We start from the raw sequence: 18,606 nt of genomic DNA on the forward strand, positions 1-18,606 counted from the left end.
ATCTGACAAAGGGCTGATATCCAGAATTTACAAAGAACTAAAACAGATTTACAAGAAAAAAACTAACAAGCCCATTCAAAAGTGGGCAAAGGATATGAACAGATAATTTACAAAAGGATCAGCTTTCTTTTTGGTAATGAACGTGTTCAGTGCAATATCTGTCTTATGTTAAGAACAGCCATGTAATGATTAAAATGAATAACCTTCATGCTTTTGGAGACTGTGCTAAACCAGGTCTGTCAAAATACAACCAATGAGTCTGCTGGTTAAATTTAGAGTGGAACATGAGAAATAAGTCAAGAGAGAGGGAAACACCTCCAAATTAATTGTTGTGGTAAGTTCCCAGCAGACAGAACCTGGAGGCCTATTTTGCTTAACAAGCCTCACAGTGAAAGGGAATAATTCTGTGAAGCACCAGGTCATTGTTGAGAGTTTAGTCCTCAGAGCAAGAAGAGGCCTGGGTATGTGGATGGCGTTTGTCTAGGTGGAGACGCTCTCAGCCTAACTAATGGGCTGTCTAGGCAGGCTGGTTTTGAGTCGGGGCAGTGCTTTCATCTGTGGGTGATGATCAACTTTGATTACTTAAATAGCTTCATTAAATATGAAACAGGGTTACAGGGTGTAGCTATGAGGACTAGGAAATGGAGAGTCCTTACCCCTATTGAGGGTGGGGTGAGGGAGGCTTGTAAATTTTACATTGAAGCATTTTAAGGCGCTTTTTCAGACCTATGGTGGAGTAGGGAACTTCCAAACAAAAGGATTGGGGTTAATGTTCTAGGATTATTCTAGGAATATCCTAGTAACGCTCTGGGAAGTAACATTCTAGAATAGAGTTTTGGGCAGTATATCATGGTAGTTGCGGAGCTTGGGTTTAAATAGGTAGATCAAGGTTCAAATATCAGCTCTGTCACTTGCAAGCTGGGCGACTTGAGCACATTGACAGGTCTGTAAGCCTCAGTTTGCTAACCTGCAAAATGGAGGCAATACTAGTAATGCTCTTGGAGGATGATGGTGAGGAATGGTAGTTTCCATTTGCATTACAAGGACCTGGGTAGGAGGGTAAATGGCTCAGTGCAAAACTTTACAATTTCAACTTTAAAATGTAAACTGTGTAAAGAACAGTGTAAACTCTTGTTTTGCTCAGTAATTCAATAGGACCTCCTCCTCCACCATGGCAGGTCAGGGCCGGGAGGTGGGAAACTGCTCAGGTCACAGATCTAGCATTAATCAGTTCCCCTTGGGCAAGCTCCTCAGTCCCCTGGGTTCCATCTGTGTAATGAGGTCATTGGCCTATAATGTTCAAGGTCTCTTCAAGCCACCAAATTCTATGGCTCTCCAACATACTGCTGGTCAGCGCAATATTGTGGCATGAGGTAGGTTTTTCAGTTATTCTCAAAATAGTTTCCACAAGCAGAGAGAAAAGAAACTACCTTTTATTTGCTTTTTCAGCATGAGTAGATCCTGACAAATGCTTGAAGGTAAATTTTGGTGGTAGAATTAACCATGTGTGCAAACTGTGCAAGTCTACAGAAAGGACTACAAATGCAGTAGCTGCGCTTTTCAGAGCAGAGCGGCTGGAAGGCAGAGTGGGGAGTGGAGACAGAGAAGATGCGTGAATCCTCTCCACCTGCAGAGCACATGACTTCTAGGAGAAAATTTCTATAGAAAGGTCCACAAGATGTTTCTCAGAGCAATTTAAAAATCACCAACAGCACCAATTTTTAAATTTTTTATCAGTATACTTGACCAAGGATTTATATCCAATTAGGAGACAGGAATTCTGATTTTCTACTCATTTTTGTTACCACTATACTATATGCCTGTGGAGGAAAATGGAAGGGAAAGAAGACCAAAGCAGGAGTCATGTCTTGTTGGACTAAACTGATGGTTCTCCATAGAGATCACACATTTGAATCATCAGGGTGCTCTAACACAGTCAACATCTGGGCCCTGCCTCGAGGACTCAGATCCCCTTGGCCTGGGAGGGAGCGTGGACACCCCTGAAGGATTCTTTCTCACGTGCAGCCCCCATTGAGAACCGCCAGGTTTAACAGCCACCACCTCCTGCACCCTAAGCTACTAAGAGTCAGTTGTTTTTTGTTTGTTTTATTAAAAAAACAGAAAATTTATTTTCTCATAGTTCTGGATACTTGGGAAGTCCAGGATCCAGGTGCCAGCAGATTTGATGTCTGGTGAAAGCCGCTGTCTGCTTCCAAAATGGTGCCTTCTTGCTGTGTCCTCACATGGCAGAAGGCGGAAGGGCAAAATGGACCTACGTAGTTTCCTTGAGTGCTTTGATAAGGGTTTAATCCCATTCATGAGGGCAGAACCCTATGGCCTAATCATCTTCTAAAGGCTTCACCACTTAATACTGTCATATTGGGTCTTAGCTTTCTTTTTTTTTAAGGTTGGAGAAGTTTTATTAATGACCTTGTTTATATTATAATATGTGTATGTATGTGTATACACATACACTCACATGCTCACACATATACATTTTTCTATAAAGAACAATATTAAACATCAGCAGACAATTTCCAAAATATTTCTTAAAAAGCAGGAGAGGCTGGGCATGGTGGCTCATGCCTGTAATCCCAGTACTTTGAGAGGCTGAGGTGGGCAGATCACAAGGTTGAGAGATCAATACCATCCTGGCCAACATGGTGAAACCCTGTCTCTACTAAAAACACAAAAATTACCTGGGCATGGTGACGTGTGCCTGTAGTCCTAGCTACCTGGGAGGCTGAAGCAGGAGAATCACTTGAACCTGGGAGGAGGAGGTTGTAGTGAGCCGAGATTATGCCACTGCACCCCAACCTGGCGGTAGAGTGAGACTCTGTCTCAAAAAAATAAAAAAAATCCAGGAGAGTGCATCCCAATGAGATTTCTCTATATTACTTACAGAGCTTCAAACCATCATTTAAAAAAATTATTTATTTATCTATTTATTTTAACTTTTAAGCTCAGGGGTACATGTGTAGATTTTTTATATAGGTAAACTTGTGTCATGGGGGTTTGTGGTACAGATTATTTCATTGAGGGTCAGTTGAGCCAGTCCCCTGTAGGTTCCCACTTCATTCCAGAGTAGGTCTAGAGCCCTTGGATTTTCTGAATCCTTCCCCGCAGTGGCTCCTTACCTTGGAGGAGTTTCTCGAACAGAATCCCTTTGTCCCTAGCCTGCTGTGATCATGCCCTCCTTCCCCAGAAAAGGGCTGCTCAGTTCTTCTTTTGATGAACTATTTACAAGCCTGCCTTGAAGAGTGGTAGATCTCAGGAGGCACCACTGAAGAAAAGCCTGGAATAGCTTCTTGCTCCTCCCTCTAGGAACATCAAAAGCACTGTTGTCCAGTAGGATCCCTGTAGTTACAGACTGTTCTGGACCTGGGCTGTCCAGTATGGTAGCTGCAAGACATAGGTGGCTCTTGGCACTTGAAATGTAGACAGACAACTGACCCTTCTTAATTTCATTTAATGATAGATGATTAGTTCAAATTTATTATTTATTTATTTTTTTTGAGATGGGTTCTTGCTATATTGCACAAGCTGGTCTTGAACACCTGGGCTCAAGAAATCCTCCTGTCTCAGCCTCTCAAGTATCTGGGACTGCAGGTGCACACCGCCATGTCTGGCTCAAATTTAAATATAAATAGCCCCATCTGTCTAGTGGCTGCCATATTGGATTTCACTGTTCTTTGTGATATAGGGCTATGAATTACTATGTTGTTCCTCAGCAGATATTTTCCCTGGGTTTTTCTCTGAACAAACGCTGTCTACTTGTTTCTAATTCACTGGATATTTTTTAGGGCAAGTAATACGACTTAGCTTTTCTTAAAGCTTGGTGTTCTGGGGTCACTCACTCATTCTTCAAAGGTTTTCTCCCCATGGCTTAACTGATCCACTTCACCAATTCTTATTGGGGCAACTGGATGATACACCAAGCGGCAGGGAGTATACAGATACTGGGTGTAAGATTCAGCAAGACAGGCATGTCCCAACCTTCTAGAATTTGGAGTGTAATGGGAAAAATGGGCATTAATGGTTGCACTAAAAAATATAAGAGGAAAAGTGGGAAAAGTCTGCAAAGAAATGTAGTGTGAAAACTCCCAAGTGGGCTTTTCCTGAATGGGGAAAATGACTCAATCCTATTTAGCCCCAAATGCTTCTGATTCTATCTCTTGAATATCAAAGTGTGGTAAAATATACATAATATAAAACGGACCATCTTAACCATTTTAAGTGTACAGGTGAGTGGCACTAAGAGCATCCCCATCACTAGGCAGCCATCTCCAGTGCCCATCTCCAGATCTTTTGCATCTTCCCAAGTGGAAATTCTATGCCCATTAAACACCATGGCCCATCCTTCATGCCTCCAGCCCCTGGAAACCACCATTCCAGTTTCTGTCTCTATGCATTTAGCTACTCCAGGAACCTCATATGAGTAAAATCACACAGTATTTGTCCTTCTGTGATTGGCTTATTTCACTTAGCACGATGTCCTCCAGTTTCACCCCCATTGTAGCATGTGTAGCATGTGTTGGGATTTCCTACCCTTTTATGGCTGAATCATATTCTATTGAATGGATAGACCACATTTTGCTCATCCATACATCCATTGATGGACACTTGGGTTACTTTCACCTTTTGACTATTGTAAACAATGCTGCTATGAACATGTGTGTACAAATAGCTCTTTCATTCCCAGATTTCAATTCTTGTAGGGGTGTATAGCTAGAAGTAAAATTGCTGGATCATGTAATAGTTCTATTTTAATTTTTGTTTTCCATAGCAGGTGTACCATTTTACATTCCCACTGATAGTGCACAGGGGTTCAATTTCTTCACATTCTTGCCCACACTTGTTCATTTCTCTTCTGTCTTTTATTTATTTATTTTGATAGTAGCCATCCTAATGGTGTGAGATAGTGTGTTTTAGTATGTTAATGGGAAAATTTATTTTGATACATGTGTGTTTTGGTGATGAATATTTCCAAGAACTTTCCTTCTCACTAAACAATTCTTAAGTCTTAGAGATCACCGGAGGTCTCCCAAGTGGGGCTTTTCCTAGAAAGGAGGGTCCAATGGGGAAGTGTTGAAGCTGACAGTTCATGAGTGACTTGGCCTCCTTAGGTGTCTAGACACACATTCGTACCGTAATGAGGCACAGGAGGTGAGAAGGAACGCAACCTGTTGGATGAATGCCTACTCTCTCTTTGGGTGCGCCTTGGAGGAGGCTGCTCTTGGGGAAGGCAGGAGACACAATGAGAGAGATAGGCGGAGTGGATTATGGGCTTTGAATGCCAGGTCTGGGCTTTGGACTTCATCTGGTGTGAAACGGGAGCTAGCTGAGGCTTTTGGATTAAGTTCAAGGAGCTTTAATAGTGATGAGGAGGCAAGAGAAGGTGGCTGTGGTGAGTGACTCCAGGAAGTGATGAGGGATACCAGTCCTGAGGTGTGCTGGCAGGGACACAGAGGAGCTGATGGATGTGGGAGGAATTCAGGAGGTCATGGAGTTCGGGCTTTGAGGCCAGCCCGATACGGACATGGGGGTGACTGGGAGGGGTCCACACTGGCTTGGGAAATTGGGTCATGGCGGTACTTTGAGTCAGGATAGAAAATTTCAAAATGCAAACTGATTTTGTGGAAAATATATCAAACAACTTTTTGAAAGAAATGTAATATTTAGTTGGCAGATATTTTGCTCCCATAGGTGGAGATAACATAGGCAGCATAAGAAGGCCTTCCAGGATATGGAATCGCTCCTCTCCCAGCCCATATGGTGGGGAGGGATCCTCCTGTCTCTCCCAGAGGGTGGCTCTCTCTCCCTTGTGGCTGTCCTCTGAGCTCAGGGAACAGTGCCCCGCCAGCCCAGGGGGTGTCCCACCCACAGGAGGCCTGAGACATCCTCTCAGCAGCTCCAATGCCTCAGTCAAAGAGACCAGAACTAAATACCTGTAGCCATCCTTAGGCAGGCCAACATCAGTTTTTCATCTTGCAGGCAGTTTAAAAAAAATCTTATTGATTGATACACAGTATTTGTACATATTTATGGGGTACGTGTGATATTTTGTTCCATGCATAGAATGTGTGATGATCAAGTCAGAGTAGGTAGGAAATCCATCACCTTGTATATTTGTGTGTCGGGAACACTTCAAATCCTGTCTTGTAGCTGTTCTGGAATATTCAATACATTGTGGTTAACTATAGATACCCTACTCTGCTATTGACATCAGAATTTACTTTTTCTATGGAACTGAGTGTAAACTGTGTTTGTAGAAAAAGTGCTATGTAAAAACGGTCGTTGTTCTTAGTAAAGGAATTACAGTGGCAGCTGCCTAATTGCAAGCATGGCTGGACCCTTGCCCTGCCAGTTAGTCGACTACAGGTGCAGTGAGTTTGCACGAACAACTTTGTTTTCTGAGTGTGTCAAACAGAGCACATAGAAAAATAGGCCAAGTCGACTGTCTTTACAGTTTGTTTTAAATATATGATAATGCCCAGCCCGAGGGAATGTTATTTTCCTTCCCGTTATTTATATATATACTTGCTTCAGATGTATTCCTATTCATTTCATAGTTTCAGAGGAATCTCTCTGTTGGGAAATTCTCAAACTTCAAAGCCTGTGAGCAGAGAAGGCAGGAGTTGATGGTATCTACAAGAGATCTTCAAGGGCCCCATTTGCTTCTTGAAATGCCAGGTTGATCTTATGCTTAGAGGTGGGTCTGTGGCCAGAGGAAGGGTCAGCTCTGGGCAGGCAGGCTGAGGAGGGCTGGCCCCATGGGAGTGAAATGAACAATGACATCCTTCCCAAGGAATTCTGCCCTGGGACCCAAAGGTGGCAGATACAGTGGCGTGCTGGTACATGGTTACCAAATGTCTCCTAGCACGTGGTTCCCGTGTGAATGTTGATTGATATTTTATTATTAGCAAGTGAGACGAAGGTGAAACAATGAGGACAACATGTGAACAACCTCTTTGCTGAATACAACAGTGGCTTTCAAATTCTGGAGGAATATCTCCTTAGTTATTTTGTGCTATTCACAATGTGATGTCTCCAGACAAGGTAAATCTTAAAATTCAGTCTCCAATCTATTATTTTAATAGCCTAATCTATTAACACTTTATTGCTTTCTTAAGTCTAGACAATTGACAAAACAACAAAGCAAGCCCTGATTTGTAGCATAAGATGTTTTTCATGGTGTAAATATTCCCATGCATGCACAGGTGATTCCATGTGACCGATTGTTTTACAACCAGTGCACAGATTCTTGAAAATGTAACAGTTGGCTCTCCTGAACCCACATGAGCTAGTTTCAGAAAACCACCCATGCAGGCAGAACTTAAAACTTTTTTAGAGCAAGTGACAGACAGTATCTTAGTTTCCATGATTTGAAAGAATCATGGACACTTGGAACAATAGAGGAATATCGTGGGGGAACTGAGGGGAAGAAAATAACTGCATACACGATGGTGTTTGGCAGAAAACCACCCCACTGTGTAAGAAATAATCAAATACATAAAAATAGAAAAGAGAAAAGTACAGAACTGTATAGACCTCAGAAGTAACAAGATGTGGAGGGGGTCAGCCAGTTTAGGCTCTTTTTTTTTTTATTTTTTATTTATTTATTTATTTATTTATTTATTTTTTTTTTAGATAAAATGTTTGCTATAGCTCTTCTAGGGCAATAGGTCCCAAAGTTTCCAGTATGTTTGACAGACGCTAATTCTTCAGATGCCCTGGGGAGTTGCTGGCATCATTTATATGTTGAAGATGAGAAAATTGAGAAGGGTTCTGTGATTTGTGCTGAGGTTAAAGAGTCAAAGTCAGAGATGAGAAAAGGTTTTATTATTTCAGCCTATTTTAGGCATTCTGTTAATGTAAACAAAAAACCGCCCAGTAATCAAAGTACCACAGGCTTAGAGAGGCTGAAAAACATTTAATTCATGGGAACTCCCATTGGATATGTTAGTGAGCTAGGTAGGAGTGTGTTAACATAGTCAGGAATAATGGGAGGAGAGCCTGGTCCATGCTGGCTTGAGCTCCCTACCCTCAGTGGGGCAAGGAAGATACCTCCTGGGGCTTCCCGTTTCTTCCCCTTCATGTTGAAGTCCATCTGCCGTTTTTGCAAGCCCTCCATCATCGAGGCCCATCACACTTCTTAGTGCACACCAACGCTCAGAGAGCCCTGATGACTGTCCCACAGACAGGCTGGGCTCATCCCCACGTGGTGTGTACTAACAACTAGTAAGGAAAAGAGCTCTGAGCACAGCACATGCTGAGAGTGCCACGTGCAGTGTCCCATTTCATTCTCATACAAGCAAGTTGAGATGGTTACTATCATTGTCCCACTTTATAGGGGAAACAGAGACAGAGAGCCTCCACCCAGCTTACCTAAGTTCATGTAGTTAGTAAAGCCTTTTACTAACAAGTAAACAAGTCTTTTACTAGCAAGCCTTTTCACACAGGACTCGATGTTCAAAATCAGGCTCACAACCCCGCATTCCATTCCCTGCAGTTCATAGCGTTCCTTTCCCCATTACCTTCCCTTTCAGCGCAAGCCTGTTCCTCTTTTGGGTTCCCAAATGTTCAAGATCCTCATCAGTGTTCCCTGCAGCTACCTTCAGGAAAAGAGCTCCCACCCATCTCTTCTGGGTTACTTGAGAAATCTCTCTATAGTGTGCAACTGTCATCCAAATGTGTCCTCTCTTGCCTGATATATGCAGTGCTTCTCCAACAAAGCTATAAACTCTTTAGGGAAAACAAGCATGTCTTCGTTTCCCATAGCAGGGCCTGTAGGTAGACACTCAGCACATACTTGGTGATGGATTGATTCAGGTCCAAGTCCAGCACCATTTATTTACTTAGTATCTATAGCACCAGGTGTCAGACTGCGGATACGGAGATGAAAGACATTCCCTGTATCAAAGAACTTCAAATTCCAGTGGAGCAAGTCAATTAGCCAACAGTTACGATGCAATGTGATGAGTATTACCAAGGGGGGCCCAGATGAGGAGAGTCCTCTGGGAAGGGCTCAGTGAGAAGCTCACTTCCAAACTAGGCCAGCCTTTTGTTCTTTTTTTCTAGAAACAGAGTCTTGCTGTGCTGCCCAGGCTGAAGTACAGTGGCATGATCATAGCTCACTGCAGTCTTGAACTCCTGGGCTCAAGTGATCCTCTTGCCTTAGCTTCCCAAGTAGCTGGGACTATAGGTGTGCACCACCACACCCAGCTAATTAAAGAAATTTTTTTTGTAGAGGCAGAGTTTCACTATGTTGCCCAGGCTAGTCTCAAACTTCTGGGCTCAAGCAATCCTTCCACCTTGGCCTCCCAAAGCTCTGTGGTTATAGGCATAAGCCACCGTGCAGATGAGAGGAAACCAGAGTTCACCAGGAGGAGGATGGGGAAGGCTAGGGCCCAGCACACAGCGCATGTTCTGAAGCCCAGTGCATGTCCTGCCGTATTTGACCACATCTTCCTCAGTGTGACTTTCAACTACATTTAAGATCTAATTCTGCTTTCTTTCTATTATATTCATGAAAGTGTGGGGCCTGTTACTCAAGTGCAGGGCTAGCAGTGATGAGAAGAATGCACAGAACACAGGTGCCCATGGCTGCAGGTAGAGGGGGTGATTTGGCTATTCTTTCAAAGTGGGGAGAGAAGGTTATGGAACCCATTGTGGAGCCAGGGATGCCACTCTCCACCCCTGTGCCTCACCACGGTCACACAGCCTCTCCCACCTCTCCCCTTACACATGCAGATGCGGGTAGAGCTCATTGTCCCTCTTCTCATCACCCTTTCTACTCCTGGCGCAGAGCTCGCGACAGGTGCAAGAGAGCCTCATCCACTGTCCCACACCAAGGGTGACTGTGGGCTGTGTCTGGCTTCCGTGGCATAGTGGAAAAGAGACTTACAGGCAATGCTTCTTCAACAAAACACTTTGTTGGAACGTTCTGATTTTCTCTGATTAGTTGTTGTCCTACCTAGGCCCTTAGCCTTGCTGACAATTTGTTGTTAAAACCACACTTGGACAGAGGAAGCTTGAAGAAGCTGCAGTGGAAGATTGACAGACAGACCTCTTTTAAAAAATATTCCATGGACTTGACTCAGCTAGAATATTCTAGTCCTTCCTTCTTGAAAAACACATATACACTCCTCCATTCCACACCTACACACACACACACACACACACACACACACACACACACACACACGAGTAGGAAAAAGGAAGGAGAGCTGCTCAAATTTATTGGACTTAATTCAGTAGAATTAACTTGAATTCCACTTACCTAACTGAATTGAATAGGACAACATAGTTTTCTTTTTCTTGCAGGGAAAAGAGACATACAGGAAGCTGGGAAGGACTCTTAAAGTCATAGCCGCTGCATTCCATCCCCGCATGTTCAACATTCAGACTGTGAGTCCACGTAGCTCATCGAATTCTAGGCCAGGGAATCAGTCTGTAATGACCCCACACAGTTCCATGCCCAAGTCAGAGCCGCAGTAGAATGTTCTGTCTCATGCCCACTTATGGACACATTTCAAGGGTAATAATGCATCATCGAATAATAAGCCACTGGAAAATTCAGGTCAACATCTAAGAAGGCTTGTATGACCCATCCTTTACATGAATACATCTTTTTTCCTCAAGACAGATGTGAAACATGAATTATACTCCGTTAATGTAAAATTCACTTGTGCTCAATTCAGGCTTTTAAGATTTCTGGATTTAAGAATGAAGAAGCACAGATTGGGTACATGGGTGTCAGTTTAAGTGATGGCTCAGGTGGATGGGCAGGGGCTGTCTGGAGCACTGCGCGGCTGTGGGGCTTAGGAGCAAGTCTGGACTTGAAAGGAAATGGGGTGTCACATTCAGTCAGTGACAGTGCCTCCTGGAGCTCCAGAGGGCAGGGGATGCTGGTATCTTGTACTCACCAGTCCTGGCAGAACAGCTGAGAGTAAAGGTGTATATGTTGTGTGTGTTTACCTGTGTGCGTGTATGTGTGAGATAGTCTGTGTTTGTGTGGGTGTGAGTGTACATGTGAGTCTGTGTATTTGTGTGTGTGTGATGTGTCACTGTGTGTGCAATGTGTCTGAGCATGTGAGTATGTGTGTGTGACAGGATATATGAGTGTGTGAAAGTGTGAATGTGTGTTGTATGTGTATGTCTCTATGTAAATGTGTGAATGTGTGTGTTATGTGTCTGTATGTGAGAGTATGTGAGTGTATGACTGAATTAGTGTGAATGTATGTGAGTGTATGTGTATGGGAGTGTGTTATGTGTGTGTGGGCATGTAAGTATATGAGGCTGTGTATGTGAATTTACATAACACACACATACATTAACACACACACATATATATTCATCATTCCTGTGTGTATGAATATATATGTGTGTGTGTGAATGTATGTGTGTGTTATGTGAATATGTGAGTGTGTCTATATGTGTGAGACTGTGGGAGTGTGAGTGTTAGGAGTGTATGTGAGTGTGAATGTGTAGGAGTGTATGAGTATGAGCGTATGTGTTTGATGTGTCTGTGAGAGGCGTGTATGTGAGTGTGAATGTGTGAGTGCATGTGTGTGAGAGTGTGTTATGTGAGTGTGTGGGTGTGTAAGTATGTGAGTGTAAATGTGTGAGTGCATGTGTGTGAGAATGTGTTGTATGAGTGTGTGGGGGCATGTATGTGAGTGTTAATGTGAGTGCATGTGAGAGTGTGTTGTGTGTGGGGGGCATGTGTGTGTGAGTGTGGATGTGTGTTTCTATTAGAATTCCTGTTTGGGAGGTTCAGTTCTCTGTGTTACACAGCATGTGAGGAGAAAGAACTTCTAGTAATACCAAAGGTACGTATAGAAACGACTTGAAGTCTGTCCCCACACTGTGTGAGCAAAAGTAGTTCCTGATTCCCTTACTGCATGTGCTGAGTGCACACGCCTGTCTTGTGAGCCCTTGTTGGAATCTTTCTGTGCAGAAATGAGGAAGAGCTGGCCAGGGCTCAGCTCATGGAGGAAGCTAGGTGGCGGGGCTCCAGGTTCCACCTCCAGGGCCTCAGGGCCTTTTTTCCTGTGCAAAATTGATGTCAGCTGAGAGACTTTAGCATTTGCCCCTAAGGCTCAGATAGGCCACAGTGATTTTTTTTCCCCTATGAAATTTAAAACAATCAATGCCCAGGGTGGACTTGGGGAAATCCTGTTTGGTATTTCGTCCTGAATGACTTCAAAACAAATCTGCTTTTATCTCTACAACATTCCTTTCAGTTAAGAACGTTGTGGGGCTCTTTACTGCTCAGTCTATTCACAATGATAATTTTTATAGAGACCCTTATTTTTAAAGAAATGCACACTGCCTGTTTACCTAATGGGCCAGACAATGACTAAGGAGCAAATTACATAAAGATCATTACATGGACTTAGCGTGTGCCCTCCGCCCGTGACTCACAGGGCAACTTGTTTGCGTTGCATTTATGAGCAGAGGTGCTTTAAAAAACATTTGATAAAGCAAGAATTGTAAAAGAAGGCCAGTCATCGAAAATTCCTGCCGAAAGATCGATGATGTGACGGCTAGAGACAATGCCGTTGAAGTCAAAAGGTGTGCTGGGGTGCCATGGAGCTTTTCCACAGCCCGACTGCCTCAACAGGGCCTTCGGCCTGCTAGAAGAGCAGATTTCAGGCTGCAACAGAAACCGCCACTTTAAAAATAGCCCGACTTCTGTCAAAGCACCAGCATTTGCAATGGTTATCCTTGGTTGGGAGGCCAGGATGGGGAAGAAACACCCTTTGCGATGCTGAGGAAGCAGCATATAAAAGTGTTCCTGACTTTCATGGGGGATTTGAACAAATGGCTGTTGCTATTTGTTTTTTCTGTTGAGACGGGTCTGCATGCTCTGTTGCCCAGACTGGAGTGCAGTGGCTCACTGTAGCTTCGACTTCCTGGGCTTAGATGATCCTCCCATCTCAGCCTCCCGAGTAGCTTGGACTACAGGCTACATGTCACCATGCCCAGCTAATTTTTTGTACTTTTGTGGAGACAGGGTCTCACCATGTTGCCCAGGCTGTTCTCAAACCCCTGGGCTGAAGCAGTCCTCCTGCCTTGACCTCCCAAAATGCTGGGATTACAGGTGTGAGCCACTGTGCCTGGCCCTACTGATGCTATTCTTTTTAGTTGTGGTAAAATACACATAATATAAAATTTACCATTTAATCATTTTAAGCACACAGTCCAGTGGTGTTAAGCACATTCACACTGTGGGCACCGTCACCACCATCCATCTCCAGCCTTTTTCATCTTATGAAATGGAAACTCTACCCATTGAACAATAACTCCTCCTCCTGTGGCCCTGGCTGTACTTTCTGTCGCTATGGATTTGCCTTCTCTAGTGCCTCCTCTAAGTGGAATCATGTAGCACTCTTCCTTTTTTGGCTGGCTTGTTTCACTGAGCACCGTGTCTTCAAGGTTTATCTGGTGGTAATATGTGCTAGCACTTCCTTCCTTTTAAAGGCTGAATCATATTCTGTTGTGTGGATGGACCACAGTTTGTTTCTATCTGTTAATGGACACTTGGGTTGCCCAGGGGGTAAATTTCTATTCGGTATCTTTCCTCAACAGTTGAATGAGTGTGTGGGGCCATGAGTGGCAGGTGTGCCTGGCAATTTGCAATTCCCGCCCCCCACAACCTTTTTGCTGCCAAGCCTCAGTGGTGTTGGAGCAGCATTACCTTTAGGAATCATACCTGCGGCTTATGTCGAGTTTATCCAACTCCTGGCTCTGTCTTACCTGAAAGACGATTGGCATCACAGGGCTTTGCTGGCAGTGCTGGTTCCAGTGTAAGGTCCGTGGCTTACAAGGAAAGGAAGCTCTTCCTACGTCAGCCAGGAGTGTTGCTCTGTTCTTTCAGCTAGGAAGAGTCCAGGTTGGGATTTCTGGGACCCATACCCCCGCTTCTTCTTCCCCTTCATCCCAGGGAGTGCTTTCCCTCTGCAAAGATCCCATTTCAAATGCTTCTGTGCAAATGAAGTGACTTCATTTGGAATTTCTTTGTGATTAGGAAGATATTTAAATGCTATTTTAACTCTTGACCTCAGGCTAATGTGTAGGAGTGGACTCAGTTAATTCATTAATGCCTATTAATGGAAAGTTCAAATTTACTTTTGAAATACATTGCAATGTGCCTTGTACTAACCTTCCTAATTATTGCTTTTTCCTTATAGACTAAGAGTGAAATTAGCATTTGCATTTTCTAAGTTAATTGGTGGACAGAGGAAGGAAGTCAGTGACATCTTTAGGTATGAGAAAAGTCAGCCTGGGGTTAGGGGGTTTATAAAATTGGGAATGGCCAGAATGGAAAGCCTGTTGGGTTCTGCCTAACCCCTTCCTCCTCCCTGCAGACTTCCCGTATCCAGAGAGCAGCTAGAAAAACAGCCGCCCCCCCCAGAACAGCATTTTTAAGGCGGCTTTCAGGTATTTGGAGAAAGACAAACTGTGATGCAAGATCTGAAAATTTTGTTCCACAAAGTTAGTTTTGTTTTTCTTCCTGGTTCAGGACTCCTCATGCCTCTCATTTATTCACTGGCTGCCCATTCAGCAATTGTCACTGGGTATAGATTGTGTGCAGGCTTTGTATGAGAAACGCCAGTATGTTCCTGCCCTCTGGAGACTAAAGTCTGGTGTGGCTCACAAGGTGCTAATTCAAAGAGGGTGATAAACTAGGCAAGGTCCCCAAAATGCTTAACAATGAAAGGAGACGCTCTTGGGAAAACATTTCCTTTCACACGTGGCTTGTGGGGTGCATTTTGCTTTCATTTTTTGTTTTAGAGACAGAGTCTCTGTCACCCAGACTAGAATGCAGTATCATGATCATGGCTCACTGCAGCCTTGAACTCCTGGGCTCAAGTGATCATCTTACCTCAGCCTCCTGAGTAGCTGAGACTACAGGTGCATGACGCCACACCAAGCTAACTTTTAAAGTATTTTTTGGTAGAGATGAGGTCTCATTATGTTGCCCAGGCTGTTCTCAAACTCCTGGGCCCAAGCTACCCTGTCACCTCACCCTTCCAAAGTACTGGGATTACAGGTGTGAGACACCACACCTGCCGGCGCCTTTTGAGTAACACTGTTGTGAAGTGAGGAAGACTAAGTAGAAACTTGGTACCATTAAGGTAAGAACTAGCACCTGTCAAGCAGGTTACACGGGCCATTTCTCACCACCATCCATTTCTCACCACCACCATTTCCAGAGCTGGACATACTTTCATTTCACAGGTAAGGGGACTAGAATTCAGAGCACTTAAGTGACCAGTCCTAGGCCATCTGTTTTGCTTGGTAACAAGGACGGCCAGGACTGGCATCCAAGTCTGTTTGGGTGCAACACCACAGTTCTTCCATTTTCTTTCCCCATCTCTCTCCCTGAAAAGTCTATGTCTTGGGTTAAAGAAACCTCAAGTCTAGTCCTGACCTGTCTGCTAATTATCCCAGCAACCCTGACCCCCTCAAATTCTCAGAGTTTGAATCTCTAAACAGAAAGAGTTAAAAGGTCTGTGCTTACAGTATGTTGCTAAGACAGAATAAGTAAAGTATGTTCTGCTGCTTTGAAACATACACAATATGTACAGTGCTATCTGCATTCCAGGCATCAAATATTATTTGCTGAAGCAGTTCAAAGGGTTGGCTGAATTTGATTCAGCTGGATCCAACATGTGGACATTATGCTTAGCCTCCTTGAGGGCAGCTGTGCTACTCGTGTCCTGTTGCAACAAAATGGCCAATGTTTCTTCAAGATCCCCACCGAGGAGGTGCTCCTAATGGCTGCACCTGAGAATGACCTCAGTCCTCAGAACCACTTGTTAAAGGATTTTTTTTAAAAGAGTGGCAACACCTGAAATCTCATTTATCACTGTCTCTGCCTCCTGGCGATAATGCCACCTACACACTGAAGAATGATGACAAAAATAACACAACAAACCGTGGAAAGAATGTAAAAGGAGCCCTCTGTGCTGAAGGCAGAGATTACTGACCTATTTGTAATAATTTTAGATGGCACTCTGATCAGGAAGATGGTGGTTTTGTAAACACAGAGGGCTTTTACATCACCCTTATACGGGGAGCCCTTCTTTCCTCTGGAATCCAGACTGACAAGCGGCACATTCATTGGTCTAAGGGAGGACTATGGGTGCTGTAGTTTTTTCCTTTGGTTTTATAGAAATGTTTTATTGGATTGGAATTAACAGATTGGAATTCTGTGGCTGTGGTGGAGTCCTTCAGCACCATAAATTCGTAAATCTGACCCCAAGAGACCCAATAACCAGTGCTTCCTGTTAGCTTTGGTGGAGATTGGGGAGAGGTGGCAGCAGCCCTGAAGGGAGCCAAGAGGGAAAGAAAAGGCAGGCGAGGGCCAAGGCCTGTTTCAGGGAACAGGCAAGGAGTTCCAAAGGTACGAAAGAGCTGGGGACTGGGCTCGGAGGAGTAGAGTTGACAGGTTCCTCCTTGGGGACCCTGTAAGGGCAGCAGCCCTGGAGTGCTCCCTGCCTGGCCTCTGTCCTCCATAAGCCCAGGAAACAAAGGGCAGGCTAGCTCCCGGGGATCACACCCAGCTGAGCCTTGGGGCATCAGAGCCCAGGGGCCTCAGCAGGGACCATCCCCTGCTTTAAATCGGCTGTACATGCTCTTCAGCCTTTCATGTGACAGGGTTGACCAGCAGGGCACGGGCATAGTCATCAATATTTGCTAGAGCCGCAGGGCCATTGTGACAAATGCACAAGGCCAGGTTCACAGGCACAAATCATGTGAAAGCAAATTCATCTTTCTTCTGACAGGGCCACTAGACTGGTAGGTCAAGGAAATGCTGAAACCACAGTGGTGGCATCTGGCACAGTCTCTCGTGATGATATCCTTGTGTACAGAATAAAGGCATATGGGCTAGAGGTGGTTGGGGTGGCCATTCCCTGGCAGGTCCGGGGAATACACCCAACAAGGCTGGTCTCAGCTATGACTAGCAGGGGCTTGCGCAGACACTTCTGGTGCTGAGCTGTGAGTCCTAACTGTGCCCTGCTTAATGGTAAACCATACGTTTTGAAGGACAGTCAGGATCAAGAGCTGAAAAGGCCTCACAGCACAAGTTAGAAGAACAGGCTGAGCAAGACGGAAGGCCATTTTATTTTCTAATTTTTATTTATTTTTTTATTGTATATCTTTAAGGCATGCATCATGATGTTGATAGATGTATGTACAATGAAGTGACTGCCACAGTCAAGCAAGTTAACATATCTGTTGTCTCATGTCATCACCGTCGTTTGCAATAAAAGTACCTAAAATCGACTCTCTTCCCAAATATCCAGTATGTAATACAATATTATGACCTATGGTCCTCATATTGTATTAGAATGTCATTTAAAAGCTTAAATAAAAAGGCTCTTCACTTGGGCTCTAAGAATTAACTGCACAAGTACCCCAACGGTGCCAAGGGGCTTAGCAGCCCCTCAGTGAGGATGATGAGAATCCTAAGCGTAGGACAGGACGTGGCTTTCATATGTTTGCTCTGTCCATCTTTGGCTACGTCTTGGTGGAATATTTCCTAGAATGCTGAATTGTGTTTCTCTTCTCTGGGCTAGGGCAACTGCTTTTGGAGTATTGGCATTCAGTTTTGGGCATCACATTTAAGAAGACAAGGACAGAATACACCCAAAGCACAGGGATCAGACTGCAAAAGGCCTTGACACTGCCCCCAGAAGAATGACAGAGACCCTAGAGGGTTCACAGCTACCATCGACTCTGAAGACCAAGGAAAGCAGGGCAAAGCTTGTGTTGTAAGACTACAAGGGCAGAAGAAAGGTAGCAACTAAGAAATTATCCAGCATTCAGAGCTGTCCAAAGGCAGAGTGGGCTGTCCTGGGAAGCAGTGAGATCTCATCACTCAGGAGCTTGGACATAAACTAGGCCTGCACTTGCTGCATGTGGAAACAGTGCTTCGAGTCTTTCAGGGCTGGTTTGTCTGGGCTGTTCCTCTAAACCCGGGAAATCTGTGAGTCCATGACAAATTAGGAAACCAAGGATCTAACCTTAGCTTTGCCACAAACTACCTTAGTCATCTTAAGCAGAACATTCCAATCCTCTGCATCTTATTTTTATCCTCTGCTCAAATAGGAAGCTGGACAGGATTCCCACCAACATTACATTAATTCGTATATTCTACTACCTTTATCACCATGTGCTGTGATCTCTGCAAAGTGCTGATAGTTCATGATCTCCTCCTTCTTTCATAGACATCAAGAAAGGGGTTTAGGAGATAATGTCTTAACTGCCATTGTGGGATCTGCACCCAAGATCCCGCCGATTTTTGGACATTGGCCTCTTTTTATTTGGTTTTCTCTTCTGTATTTTGAGGTCAATTGAAGCAGACTGGGAGGACAGCCAAATTAGGAGCACCCCCTTCTCCTTGGGGGATACATCCCAAGACCCCCAGTGGATGCTTGAAACCACAGATAGCATTGGACCCTATATATTCTACATTCTTTGTTTTTCCTATATGTATATACCTATGATAAAGTTCAGTTGATCAACTAGGCATGATAAGAGGTTAACAAGAATAACTAGTAATAAAATAGTTATAACAATAAACTGTAA

At 44.1% G+C, this 18,606-nt stretch overlaps 1 long non-coding RNA gene across 1 annotated transcript; it reads left to right on the forward strand.

The window, feature by feature from the left end:
* Positions 1-13,141: 13,141 nt before the first annotated feature.
* Positions 13,142-18,092, forward strand: LOC116531356. The gene is made up of 3 exons (XR_004260384.1): positions 13,142-14,273; positions 16,215-16,417; positions 17,595-18,092. It is a non-coding gene; the product is annotated as an uncharacterized LOC116531356 (long non-coding RNA).
* Positions 18,093-18,606: the final 514 nt, after the last annotated feature.

Source organism: Sapajus apella, unplaced genomic scaffold (genome assembly GCF_009761245.1).
Source record: "Sapajus apella isolate SASKATOON/1434 unplaced genomic scaffold, GSC_monkey_1.0 scaffold70, whole genome shotgun sequence".
In the NCBI taxonomy this organism is placed as follows: domain Eukaryota; kingdom Metazoa; phylum Chordata; class Mammalia; order Primates; family Cebidae; genus Sapajus; species Sapajus apella.